This window comes from Chelonia mydas, chromosome 3, assembly GCF_015237465.2.
Source record: "Chelonia mydas isolate rCheMyd1 chromosome 3, rCheMyd1.pri.v2, whole genome shotgun sequence".
Taxonomy (NCBI): Eukaryota; Metazoa; Chordata; order Testudines; family Cheloniidae; genus Chelonia; species Chelonia mydas.
Genome location: NC_057851.1, coordinates 4,760,671 through 4,773,326, shown reverse-complemented (window position 1 = coordinate 4,773,326; position 12,656 = coordinate 4,760,671). Strand labels below are relative to the sequence as shown.

General features: G+C 51.3%; 1 protein-coding gene across 3 annotated transcripts in view; it reads left to right on the top strand.

Moving 5' to 3' along the window:
- The window catches only part of EPHX2 (epoxide hydrolase 2), a 128,664-nt gene that overhangs the window by 92,145 nt on the left and 23,863 nt on the right, over nt 1-12,656 (top strand). The window lies entirely within an intron of this gene.

Sequence of the window (12,656 nt, the reverse complement as noted above, 5' to 3'; positions counted from 1 at the left end):
TGACACTCTCCAGCGATGACCAGCTGGTAAGTCCTAGGGGACACTGAGCCCAGTCCCCTGCTAGCACAGGCATCCCCAAGTCTCCTGTAGCAGCAGAGTGCAGCAGGCCTCCTTAAAGCAGCTCTGCCTCCAGGACCTGCGCCCCGTGGCGCCTGGCCGCTCTGGCCGGTAGCTGCTCCTGAACTCTGCATCACAACCAGTGCACACGCATCAAGTCCCCTGCTGGGAACTGCGTCCCAGTATGTACCTAGCTGGACTTCTGCGGCAACAGGGGGCGTCCCAGTGGTCTTCACTGCATGGCCGGCTGGGTGAGTGGGGCTCATCCTCGAATCAGATGTAACCGAACTCTCCCTTGCTGCGTGCCCCCTGCTAGGGAAGCAGCCGTCAGCCGCTGCTGAGCCAGGATGGGGCAGCAGGCTCACTTCTACCCGAGCTATTGTGCATCGCTGAGGTGACACGTCCACACCTCAGCTACTCGCAGGGCGGCTGCCGAGGCCACATTAAAGCCCCTGGCTCGGCAGCGGCGGTGGAACCTGTCTGCTTCCTCATTATGTCCCCTGGGTGCCCCTTGTGTCCTGAAAAGATCCCTCCAGTTTTTCCACGATCCCCACCAACCCTTGTTCAGGAGAAGAACGGAAGGGACTGGGGCCCGTTCCTGGCGAGGGATGTTGTGCTCTCTCCCCACTGGGCCAGAACATCCTGCTTCAGTGCGGCTCTCCGAGTCTCAGCTCTTGATCCATAAGCCGTTGGGTCGAACTCATGTTTCTTGTGTGGTGCCCTCAAGGGCAATGGGTTAGTTCCAGGGCAGCCCAGTATCCCTCTTAGAGACACGCCCACAGCTGGCAGATGTCTGCGTGAACCGAAACCCGTTCCAAATGGGCTCTTCCTAGAGAGGTCCAGAGTGGATCGAGATGAAGAGGAGCCCTAATAAGTGCCACGTGCTGGAGCCTGCCTGGGAAAGTCTCTGGCGTTAAAGCCATGCATGCGGAGTAATTACATGCGGGTGTGGTGTGATTGCAGTGGATTGATGCTGGCAGGTGGAGCTCGTTCGCTAGCCCCAGGGTACGAGTGTGTCTCTTGGGGGCTGTGGGAATGAAGGGCTGAGGTCAGGAGAGGTCCTGCAAGGAGAGTGAAGGAACAGATAAGTTTTGGGGAGAACTCAGGTGGAGGCCTTTGATTTGAGTTACAAGCCCCGGGGAGGGAGAAAGGGTAGAGTACAAGTGGTTTGGTTTTACTCTGGGCAGGTCTACACTAGAAGCGCTACATTGGCACAGCTGCACCGATGCTCCACATCTGGTGAAGACGCTGCCTGCCAACGGGAGAGTGTCTCCTGCTGACATAGCGCCAGGGTGGATAGCGCTTATCATCGAATCAGAGAATAGCAGGGTTGGAAGAGACCAGGAGGTCATCTAGTCCAACCCCCTACTCCAAGCAGGACCAACCCCAACTAAATCATCCCAGCCAGGGCTTTGTCAAGCTTGACCTTAAACACCTCAAAGGAAGGAGATTCCACCACCTCCCTAGGTAACTCATTCCAGTGCTACACCGCCCTCCTAGTGAAAAAGTTTTTCCTAATATCCAACCTAAACCTCCCCCACTGCAACTTGAGACCATTACTCCTCGTTCTGTCATCTGCTACCACTGATCCATCCTCTTTGGAACCCCCTTTCAGGTAGTTGAAAGCAGCTAACAAATCCCCCCTCATTCTTCTCTTCTGCAGACTAAATAATCCCAGTTCCCTCAGCCTTTCCTCATAAGTCATGTGTTCCAGTCCCCTAATCATTTTTGTTGCCCTCTGCTGGACGTTTTCCAATTTTTCCACATCCTTCTTGTAGTGTGGGGCCCGAAACTGGACACAGTACTCCAGATGAGGCCTCACCAATGCCGAATAGAGGGGAACGATCACGTCCCTCGATCTGCTGGCCGTGCTCCTACTTATACAGCCCAAAATGCCGTTAGCCTTTTTGGCAACAAGGGCACACTGTTGACTCATATCCAGCTTCTTGTCCACTGTACCCCTAGGTCCTTTTCTGCAGAACTGCTGCCGAGCCATTCGGTCCCTAGTCTGTAGCTGTGCATGGGATTCTTCCGTCCTAAGTGCAGGACTCTGCGCTTGTCCTTGTTGAACCTCATCAGATTTTCTTTGGCCCAATCCTCTAATTTGTCTAGGTCCCTCTGTATCCTATCCCTACCCTCCAGCATATCTACCTCTCTTCCCAGTTTAGTGGGAGGTCTCTGTAACTTGCATCACTTTTTCCCACCCCTGAGTGACATAAGTTAGATCGACTTTAGCAGTAGTGTAGATGCTCCCTTTGTTTGGAACAGGTGGGAACTCCACCTGCTCAGTCCCTGTTCTCTGTGAAAAACGAGATATAGAGGGCAGCCTCTCTTGATAGAGGACAGGTGGATAACAAACCTTTAACATGCTCATCTCGTAGCTGGGGGCCGAGCCTCTGAGCTGCGCTGAGGATGGCAAGTGGGTTTCCTCCCGTCGGAGGCAGAAGGCTGAGCCTTGCATCACTTAGAGCATGTTAGAAGTCCGATTAGCTGACTTAGACTGGTGGTGCATGGCAAGTTTTCCAGCATGAATTCCACCCTGGCTTCACATATTCCCTTCGCACTTCGTCTTTTAAATGATAATTAGGCAGATGGCTCCTCCATGTGTTTTCCACCCAAGAGGCAGAGCTGAGCTTTGTTTGTCACGCTTGGCAGGCAGGTGAGGAGATAAAGAAAGAACAGACGGACTTTCTGGTGCTTTCAAGATAGGAAGACGCTCCTGCCCTTTGAGCAAAGAGGCCTTGGCAGAGGGAATGAAAGCAGATGTTCTGAGTGGTAGGCAGGGGCTTGGCTGCGCAGGGCCTTGAAGATGAGAGTAAGGAACTGAAGGGAGCAGGGAGCCAGGGATGGGATTTTAGGAGGGGCTAGATGCGGGCATAGTATTGATTCTCACAGCAGAGCGCGGTGGCTGGGTGGGGAGATTACAGTCCAGCCTCACTTTCCTGGAGGATTGAGGAGCTATTGGAAAACTTTGGGGGAAGACGGGGAGGCTCTGAATTAGAAGCAGAGTGATGTCTGGGCCCGGAAGTTACCATCCGGGTATGTGGCTGACCTGTGATTAGTTTAGAGCTGCTTTGCTGACCAGGGGTTTTAAACTGTGTCTTTCTAGTGTGAGATTTACCCAGAGCAGCAGCCAGGCTGCGTCAGTCCCCGGTTTGAAACCCCCTGACTCTCTGGAATCCTATTAAACTAGGTGGGGTTGAGTTGTCTTTCTGAGCTAGGCAAATGAAGCCGTGTGCTATACACAATGGGTGTTTCCTTCCAGGTGAGCCCATGAGCATCTCTTCACTTTGCCTGAATGTCCGAGACCACATTCACGAGGGGACCGTGGAAGCTGCATCCCGGCTGCCTCTGCATGAGCAAATGGGACAACTGCACAGACGAGGGCTAACTAAGTGTTCCCCAGGCAGGAGTATGGAACAGCCATGAACAGTTGTTCATAAATATTCCAGGACGACTGTGTGGCATAATGAAACAGCCTTTAACCACATGCCCAAACCAGAGTTCTGTACCCGGCTCTAGGAGCCGTGTCAGATATCCTCTGGCTTTATAATTCAAGACGAACCTTTATCTTTAAAGCTCGCCCCTCTGGCAGGCAACAGCCCCCTGAGCCAGCTAGCAAGGGGTAATCTTTCTCAACATCAAGGGTTTGCAAACGTGTGCTGTTCTAGCCTGACAAATCCCAGGTTTGAGCAGAAATCACAGCTTTGCCTTAACCGCCAGTTTGTTAAACGCCATCAACACACTGTCTTCATCTGGAAGTTAAGTCTCTATATCCAACTGAAACCCATTTATGTTCTCGGCTCCTTTCTTCGCCCTTCCACATGCGTGACGCCAAATTGGATAGGGTGCAGCGGATCCAGACAGAGCAGTGTTTCTGTCGTCTGCTTTTTTTAAAAGGAATGGGGGGAGGGTGCAGTCTGTTCAGCATCCCGTGGTGCATAGCTGCAGTGGTCAGCAATGAGAACTGGACTGCTGTCTGCTTAGCAGAGAGATGGACGAATACCTTGGCTTAACGAGGGCGGGAGCTGTATACGCTTCCCAGTACACAGCTCTACTGAGGCACCTCAGTTCTGGCCTGCAGCACCCCCTGTTCTGCCAGCACTGCAAGAACCATGCCCCTGCACTCTGCACAGCTCTGCCAACATAGCTCAGTCCTGCACCCCACATGACCCCGGGCTCCCCCACACCCTTTTCTGCTGACGCGCCTTACTCCTGACCTGCAGCACTCCTGCTATTCCAGACCAGGGTTCCCTGCACACATGGCTCTGCTCATGGCCCTTGATCTTGACCTACAATTCCCCCTGCTAGGCCAGCCCTGCCCCTCATCTCCCCGAAGCTTAGCAGGGCCCCTGGGTGTGGTGTGGCCTATGGGAATGAGCACAGGACTGGGAGTCGGGAAATCTTGAGAATTAGTGCTGCCTCAGGAGGGACTGTATGAGTTTAGGCTGGAATTTTTAAAAGAGTCCCTTGAGGAGTTAGGTGTGTAACTCCTTTGAAAATCCCAGCCTGGCTGCAGGTTTGAGGTGGTGAATCACTGTATGGAGGAGGTGAGGGGTGTGAGAGACCACTAGGGCTGCAGGCTTCCCCCGGCTGAGGACTGAGGGGAGGACTCCCCTTTTTCCACCCCAGTGTGCAACAGGTCAATGGATGGAGGGAGGTGAGGGCCAGCAGAAGCAGGACAGGCTTGGGAGAAGCTGCAGGCTGGGGTGGCAGGACCATGAGACCAGCATCGAGATCTGTGTAGGCACTGCAGTAAGAAGCAGACCTATATCGCTACAGCGTTCTACAACGCAGGTCGTGAAATGCGTGGGAAGCTGTGACACTCACTGGTTTCACTTCCTAAGATCTCCGGCCAAAGAGTCTCTTGCTTTCGAGGAGTCTAGGGTCTCGTGCCTGGGTTATGCAGGGAATATGAATGAAAACCCAGTCAGAACCCCTAGGCTCCGTGCAGAGAGCACACAAGACAGGCGTCCTCCTTGGGTCTGATGGGAGCACGCAAGCTGCTTCCAAAGCTTCGCACACCAGGGCTGCCGTCCCTGCTAGTGCTGGCTTCAGCTCGGATTGGCTTGTGCAGCTTTCACAAGAGCGATGAGAGTTAATAGCTGGTGGTTGCAGGTACGCATACTAGCGCCTACAGTCCGCCCAGCTGTGCCCGCCGGTCCCACGGATAGAAACGGCAGCGGCGAATTCGTGCCCTCAGGGAAGAGAATCTGCTTTTTTCAAATCAAGCCTGAAATCAGACTTGCAAAGGAGGAATTAAAATGTTGCCAGCTCCAAAACTCCACTTTTGATTAAGCTCAAGAGGTTTTGGCCACCCTGTAGCTAACGACTCCATTTGTACGTAGTCTGAGGAGCTCGCAGCTCAGCTCTGGAGAGGGGAAAGTTGGCCTTTGTGCTCCTCCACTACCGAGCTGGCTGGGTGCGTGTCCGTGCCCGCTATCCCTGGCAGCAGGAGGGCAGCGGCATAGGAACTGCTCTGCTGGCTCTCTGGCACTGGAGCGTCCCCCTGCTCTGGGCTGAGCCACCCATGGCTGACTGTAGCACCAGGATCTGCCAGCACCGTGATGCAGAGGAGAATCACCGCACTGCAGGATCGGGGCCCAGAACGCTAAGTCCCCTTCTCAGGTTAGACAGCATGAGCCTTGTCTCATGGAGCGTGAGTGTCGTCCACAGCTTCCGCCGGAGATCCCCTTGCAGTCAGGGTTGTGCAATCAGGTTCAACGTTCCTCGTAGCAAACTGTCTTCTGGGGATGCCTCTTGTGCTTTCTGACAATAGGGAATTGACTGTGTTCGCAGTACTTGTTCTGCAGACTTCAGCAAACTCGGGGAGTTGGTAGGTAGGATCCCATGGGAAGCAAGTCTGAGGGGAAAAACAATTGAAGACAGTTGGCAATTTTCAAAGAGACATTATTAAGGGCACAAGAGCAAACTATCCCACTGTGTAGGAATGATAAGAAGTCTGGCAAGAGACCACCCTGGCTTAACCAGGAGATCTTCAATGATCTAAAAATAAAAAAAAAACGGAGTCTTACAAAAAGTGGAAACTAGGTCAAATTACAAAGGATGAATATAAACAAGTAACACAAGTATGTAGGGACAAAATTAGAAAGACCACGGCACAAAACGAGATCAAACTTGCGAGAGACATAAAGGGTAACAGGAAAACATTCTACAACTATGTTAGAAGCAAGAGGAAGACCAAGGACAGGATAGGCCTGATACACAATGAGGGTTGGGGGGAAATAACAGAAAATGTGGAAGTGGCAGAGCTGCTTAATGACTTCTTTGTTTCAGTTTCCACCAAGAAGATTGGTGGCAATTGGATGTCTAACATAGTGAATATCAGTGAAAAGGAGGTAGGATTAGAGGCTAAAATAGGAAAAGAGGAAGTTTAAAAATTACTTAGACAAGTTAGATGTCTTCAAGTCACCAGGGCCTGATGAAATGCATCCTAAAATACTCAAGGAGCTGACTGAGGAGGTATCTGAGCCATTAGCAGTTACCTTTGAAAAGTCATGGAAGAGGGGAGAGATTCCAGCAAACTGGAAAAGGGCAAATAGAGTGCCAATCTATGAAAAGGGAAATAAGGACAACCTGGGGAGTTACAGATCAGTCAGCTTAACTTCTGTACCCAGAAAGATAATGGAGCAAATAATTAAGCCATCAATTTGCAAACAACTAGAAGTTAATAAGGTGATAGGTGACAGTCTGAATGGATATGTAAAAAACAAATCATGTCAAACCAACCTGATAGCTTTCTTTGACAGGGCAACAAGCCTGTGGATAGGAGGGAAAGCGGTAGATGTGGTATATCTTGACTTTAGTAAAACTTTTGATACTATCACGGATGACCTACTCATAAACAAACCAGGGAAATGCAACCTAGATGGAGCTACTATAAGGTGGGTGCAAAACTGGTTGGAAAACCATTCCTTAGTTGACAGTGGTTCACAGACATGCTGGAAGGACATAACGAGTGGGGTCCCGCAGGGATCGGTTCTGGGTCCAGTTCTGTTCAATATCTTCATCAATGATGTAGGGAGTACACTTATAAAGTTTGCGGACGATACCAAGCTGGGAGGGGTTGCAAGTGCTTTGGAGGATAGGATTAAAATTCAGAATGATCTGGAAAAACTGGAGAAATGGTCTGAAGTAAATAGGATGAAATTCAATAAGGACAAATGCAAAGTACTCCACTTAGGGAGGAACAATCAGTTGCACGCATACAAAATGGGAAATGATGCCTAGGAAGGAGTACTGCGGAAAGGAATCTGGGGGGGTCATAGTGGACCACAAGCTAAATATGAGTCAACAGTGTAACGCTGTTGCAAAAAAAGCAAACATCATTCTAGGATGTATTAGCAGGAGTGTTGGAAGCAAGACACAAGAAGTAATTCTTCCATAGAATCATAGAATATCAGAGTTGGAAGGGACCTCAGGAGATCATCTAGTCCAACCCCCTGCTCAAAGCAGGCACAATTCCCAATTTTTTTTTTTTTTTGCCCCAGATCCCTAACTGGCCCCCTCAAGGATTGAACTCACAACCCTGGGTTTAGCAGGCCAGTGCTCAAACCACTGAGCCATCCCTCCCCCCTTCCGCTCTACTCCGCGCTGATTAGGCCTCAACTCGAGCATTGTGTCCTGTTATGAGCACTGCATTTCAGGAAGGAAGTGGAGAAATTGGAGAGAATCCAGAGAAGAGCGACAAAAAATGATTAAAGGTCTAGAAAACATGAACTGTCGGGGAAGATTGAAAAAATGGGGTTTGTTTAGTCTGGAGAAGAGAAGACTGAGAGGGGACATAACCATTTTCAAGTACATAAAAGGTAGTTACAAGGGGGAGGGAGAAAAATTGTTCTTCTGAACCTCTGAGGCTAGGACAAGAAGCAAGGGGCTTAAATTGCAGCAAGGGTGGTTTAGGTTGGACATTAGGAAAAACTTCCTAACTGTCAGGGTGGTTAAGCACTGGAATAAATTGCCTAGGGAGGTTGTGGAATCTCCATCATTGGGGATTTTTAAGAGCAGGTTAGGCAAACACCTGCCAGGGATGGTCTAGATCAGTGCTACTCAAAGTGGTGGTCCGGGGACCGGTGCCGGTCCGTGAGCCATCGGCTGCCGGTCTGCGCGCACATTGGGGAAAAAAATTGCCAGTCCCCCACATCAGATAGCTTGAGAAGCACTGGTCTAGATAATACTTAGTTCTGCCACGAGTGAAGGGGACTGGACTAGATAATCTCTCGAGGTCCCTTCCAGTCCTATGATTCTATATACCATTACTATTAATATCAATGGTTTTTTACATGTTTATGTATGATACGGTATATCACCACCTCCACCTCCCTCATGTGTCCTGATATTTTACTGTTGGGATCTGGTCACCCTAGGAGGGGGTGAGCAGGGACACCGTGAAGGGCATGTAGTGAGAGCGAGTTGATGAGCACCAGCTAATGGGAATTGCATTTACATTCAGCCTCTGCATGTGGTTTCTGGGTGGGTGGATGAGAGCATCAGTTTCTTCTGAAGGCAGTTTCCAATCTGGATGGGCAGAGAACATACTTTGAAGTCTGTTCCTGCCAGACAGTGACCAGAATTAATAGCGATGCAAAGAGGCTGGTGAACCAGTGAATTCCCTTTGAGATGGTTGGGAGTGAATTTTTTTTATTAGTGCTCATGAAAGTGACAGATTGATGGTGCTGGCCAGATTCAGGTGTTGCACAAACCTTTCACACAGCTCGGTTACTGCACCCCAATCCTGTCCCCCCCCCACCCATCTCCATTCCAGTCCTGAGCCTGGCACTGCATTTAGTCAGGCTACGTTGATGGGGAAGCGGTTGGTATTGGGTCTGTTTCTGAGGACGAAGGGAAGTTTGGGGTTTCAAGGGCTGTTCAGCATGTCTCGCCCATTGCAAAACTTTGCTACAAAAGTGAGGATGGGGAGATCTGTCTTCGCTGCAGTTAGTCCAGGCTCTTACCCTGGCATGGCCCCTAACCACCTTCCCCTCCCCACACATATATCCCACTCCCGCGAGTGTCATGGTTCTTTCTGCTCAGGCTAGCTGGTCCCGTTGGGGGTGTGGGGTGGAACCTATGTCCCGCTTTCACTTGGTCTGGTAGCCCAGGATGCAGGCTAAATCGCTCGGTGCTGATAGTCCTCCAGGGCCTTCCCACAATTGCCCCTGTGTGCCCAGCAGGCCAGGCAAGCTCTCCCACGCTTCAGTGGGGTGGAATCATAGAGCGGCTTGGTTTGCTGCAGTGCAGGAACACATGGGCTGCGCCCCCAGAAGTTCTCACGGTGCACGTGGGGAAGCAGAGCACTAGTGGGTGGCAGGAACTTGAGCAGGGCTTTGCAGGGTGGCTGCACGCCCAGGGCTTGGCTGACTGCTGAGGGGGAGAGTGGGAGCCCCTGGCATTTAACAAGAAAGCAAAACCTCAAAAGGGGCCTGATACAGCCTCAGGAAACGCAGTGTCAGCTTTTGGGCTTCAAATGAATATGCGCATATGTTACTGGTTCCCCTCTGATAGGCTCCTTTAGGCTTGCCAGGCTTGCAGTGAAGGACACATCGCAAAGTCATTGCGGAGTGAGGTTCTCTCTAGCTCGATTCTTACTCGTAGCAAGGCCAGAAGGGGCCGTTGTGATCGTCTGGTCTGCCCTCCTGGCTGACACAGGCCAGAGAACTCCCAGTGGTCTAGCAGCTGAGCATTTGGATATTCACAGAAGCGCAGTATAGCCTGGCAGTGTGGCTCCTATCCCAGTTCAACTAGTATTGGGGGGTGAAAGGCACCTAGATACTATGGGGCTGGGTAGCAGTACAAAACCCTAGAACAGCCCGGGGCTTCAGGGCCATTGAGGTAATCCCACCAGAGCCAGTGTAAATAGGATTTCTGAATGCAGGTGCCATCATTACAGGGCTCGCTGTCCCTCTGTCCCCGCTCTGGCCTCTTCAAATGCACCCCCTCCCGTGCCAGGCCTTGGGTCTTTACCTCTCCTGGGATGAAATCCTGCAGTTCTCCACCTCAGACCAGGCCCTGGGGTTCACTGTACTTAGCCAGCAGGTTCAGCCCCTGCACTTCTTCCCTGAGGGCATCTGTGACCAGCAATGAACAGAGAGACCAGACCCGGGATTAAACCAAAGTATCGTTTAATCTCAACAGTAGGAGCAAAGCTAATGGAAGTGTAAATGGATTTTAAAACACTAATGGTCTGTGCCTGTGTCTATTCTACCTGGAGGTGTGCCTCGGAAGGCCTAACTTCTTCAGACCCCCAGCAGGTATCTGTGTGGGTCTGTCTGTCCCCTCAAACAATAGAACCCTGTCCCTAGAGAGAGTCAGTTTTAGCCAGCCAGAAATCCTTTGTCTTCTCCTCCAGGGCTCTTTTGTCCTGCTCCCCAAAGCTAGCTGTGTGCATTACCCCCTACAGGAGGCACGGCTGTGCCACACGCCCGCCACACATCCCTGCGCCTGGTACTAGCTAGAATAAAACCTTCAGCCTGAAGCAAATATAAATAGGGCTGTGACAGGCTGGATTTATTTCCCCTTGTCATGCCAGGCTGCGTCAGCCAGACGGTTTTAATTCTGATTGTTTCCAAACAGCTGGAGAGCCAGGGCCTGTCATTTATTATTTATTCTCTCCTTTCGCCGACTAATGATTCCGCTGGGCAAAGCTAAATGAAATTACTGCGTATTCCCTGGAAAGCCTGCGTCAGCTCCCAGCTGCGCGCGCTCCCCCACGGCCACCACCACTGCAGCTTCCCAAGGAAGTGGAGCCGCTGCCACGCGGACGTCAGCCTGGCAGAGCGTTGGAGGGAAGCAGAAAAATTGCAGGAAGCGCTGAGTGGGCTCAGTTTTGCCTGATGGGTCCAGATTTCCATAAGGGGTAATGGAGAGCAATTGTTATTCCTACACTCCTTTATGGATGCAAAGCCTGGGTGACCTATCGACAGCTCCTCAAGAGTCTGGAGAGGTACCACCAATGATGCCTCCGGAAGCTCCTTCTCATCCAGTGGGAAGATCACCACGCTAACGCCAGCATGTACCCAGAAAGATAGCTTTCTTTGGCAGGGTAACAAGCCTTGTGGATACAAGGGGAGAGGCGGTAGACGTGGTATATCTCGACTTTAGTAAAGCTTTTGATACTGTCACGCTACCTTCTTGTAAACAAACTAGGGAAATGCAGCCTAGATGGAAGGATGCAACTTAGGAAGGAATGATCAGTTGCACACATACAAAATGGGAAATGACTGCCTCGGAAGGAGTACTGCGGAAAGGGATCCAAGAGTCATAATGGACCACCAGCTAAATATGAGTCGACAGTGTAACGCTGTTGCAAAAAAAGCGAACCTCATTCTAGGATGTATTGTCAGGGTGTGTTGTAAGCAAGACAGAGAAGTAATTCTTCTGCTCTACTCCACGCTGATTAGGCCTCAGCTGGAGTATTGTGTCCAGTTCTGGGCACCACATTTCAGGAAGGATGTGGACAAATTGGAGAAAGTCCAGAGAAGAGCAACAAAAATGATCAAAGGTCTAGAAAACATGACCTATGAGGGAAAATTGACAAAACTGGGTTTGTTTAGTCTGGAAAAGAGAAGCCTGAGAGGGGACATAACAGTCCCGGCCTCCTTCCCAGGTGCACCATGGGCCAGTCTTGTTTGCATTGCCGAGATTAACCTTGTGGGAACCAGGGCACCTGACTCAGTGCTTTTGTGATGCAGAGAGTCCTTAAATTGGATGGGCACTCTACTTAGGACATCACTCGAGGAACCAGGCCAATGGTAAGTGAATGTTAATGATGGGCAGAATTAGGAACACAGGAACGGCCAATCTGGATGGTCCCAGGGATCCCCCCAGTCCAGCATCCCACCCTTCAGTGGAAGGGGCAAAAAAAACCCCTAGGGGTAATTAGGGAGTAACCTGCCCTGACTAGAAGTTTCTCCATCAGTCAGTGGTTGCCCTCAGCCTTCCCGTTCTCTGGCCCATGGCTATTCTCTGTCCTCTGCTCCAGGCAGCAGCCCTGTGCTACTCTTTTCTCCTTCCTGGGCTTCTATTTCCAACTGTCTTTTTCTCCCCTCAATCGTTTTGCCACTTTGGCAGCCCTCTTGCACTTTCCAGGGCCGCTAGGCATCTGGGCTTCAGAGCGCAGGACCCGTAAGAGTTTTAGTGGCGCCATCACTTCCTGGCCCCCTCTGCATCCAGTCAGTTCAAGAGGGAGGCTCTTCCGGCTGACGGACGTCAACACAACTCTGGGACGCAGCAGGCTGACCCTCTTGGGAGCCCCATGCCGCTTCGCTGCAGCGGTGCTACATCGTGGGCTCCCTGCAGCTTTTCCCCGGCGTCCGAGCATCCTTACTCTCAAGGGTTCCCTGTGCGCGCGTCAGGGCCTTCCCCTCTGGCTTGCAGGCGGCAGCCAAGAGCAGTGTGACTGCTGTACGGTATGGAGCCCCCCAGAAAGCGGGTGATTTACATGTCTTGGAGGTTCATAGGAGATTTGGCTGTTGGCAGATGTAGCTGGGCTCCTGGGGGACAGGGCATGTCTGCGTTACGTAGCAAGATAAGTCCATCGGCGATGGCTGATACTGGCTCTGAGAAGAGCAATCCGTTCC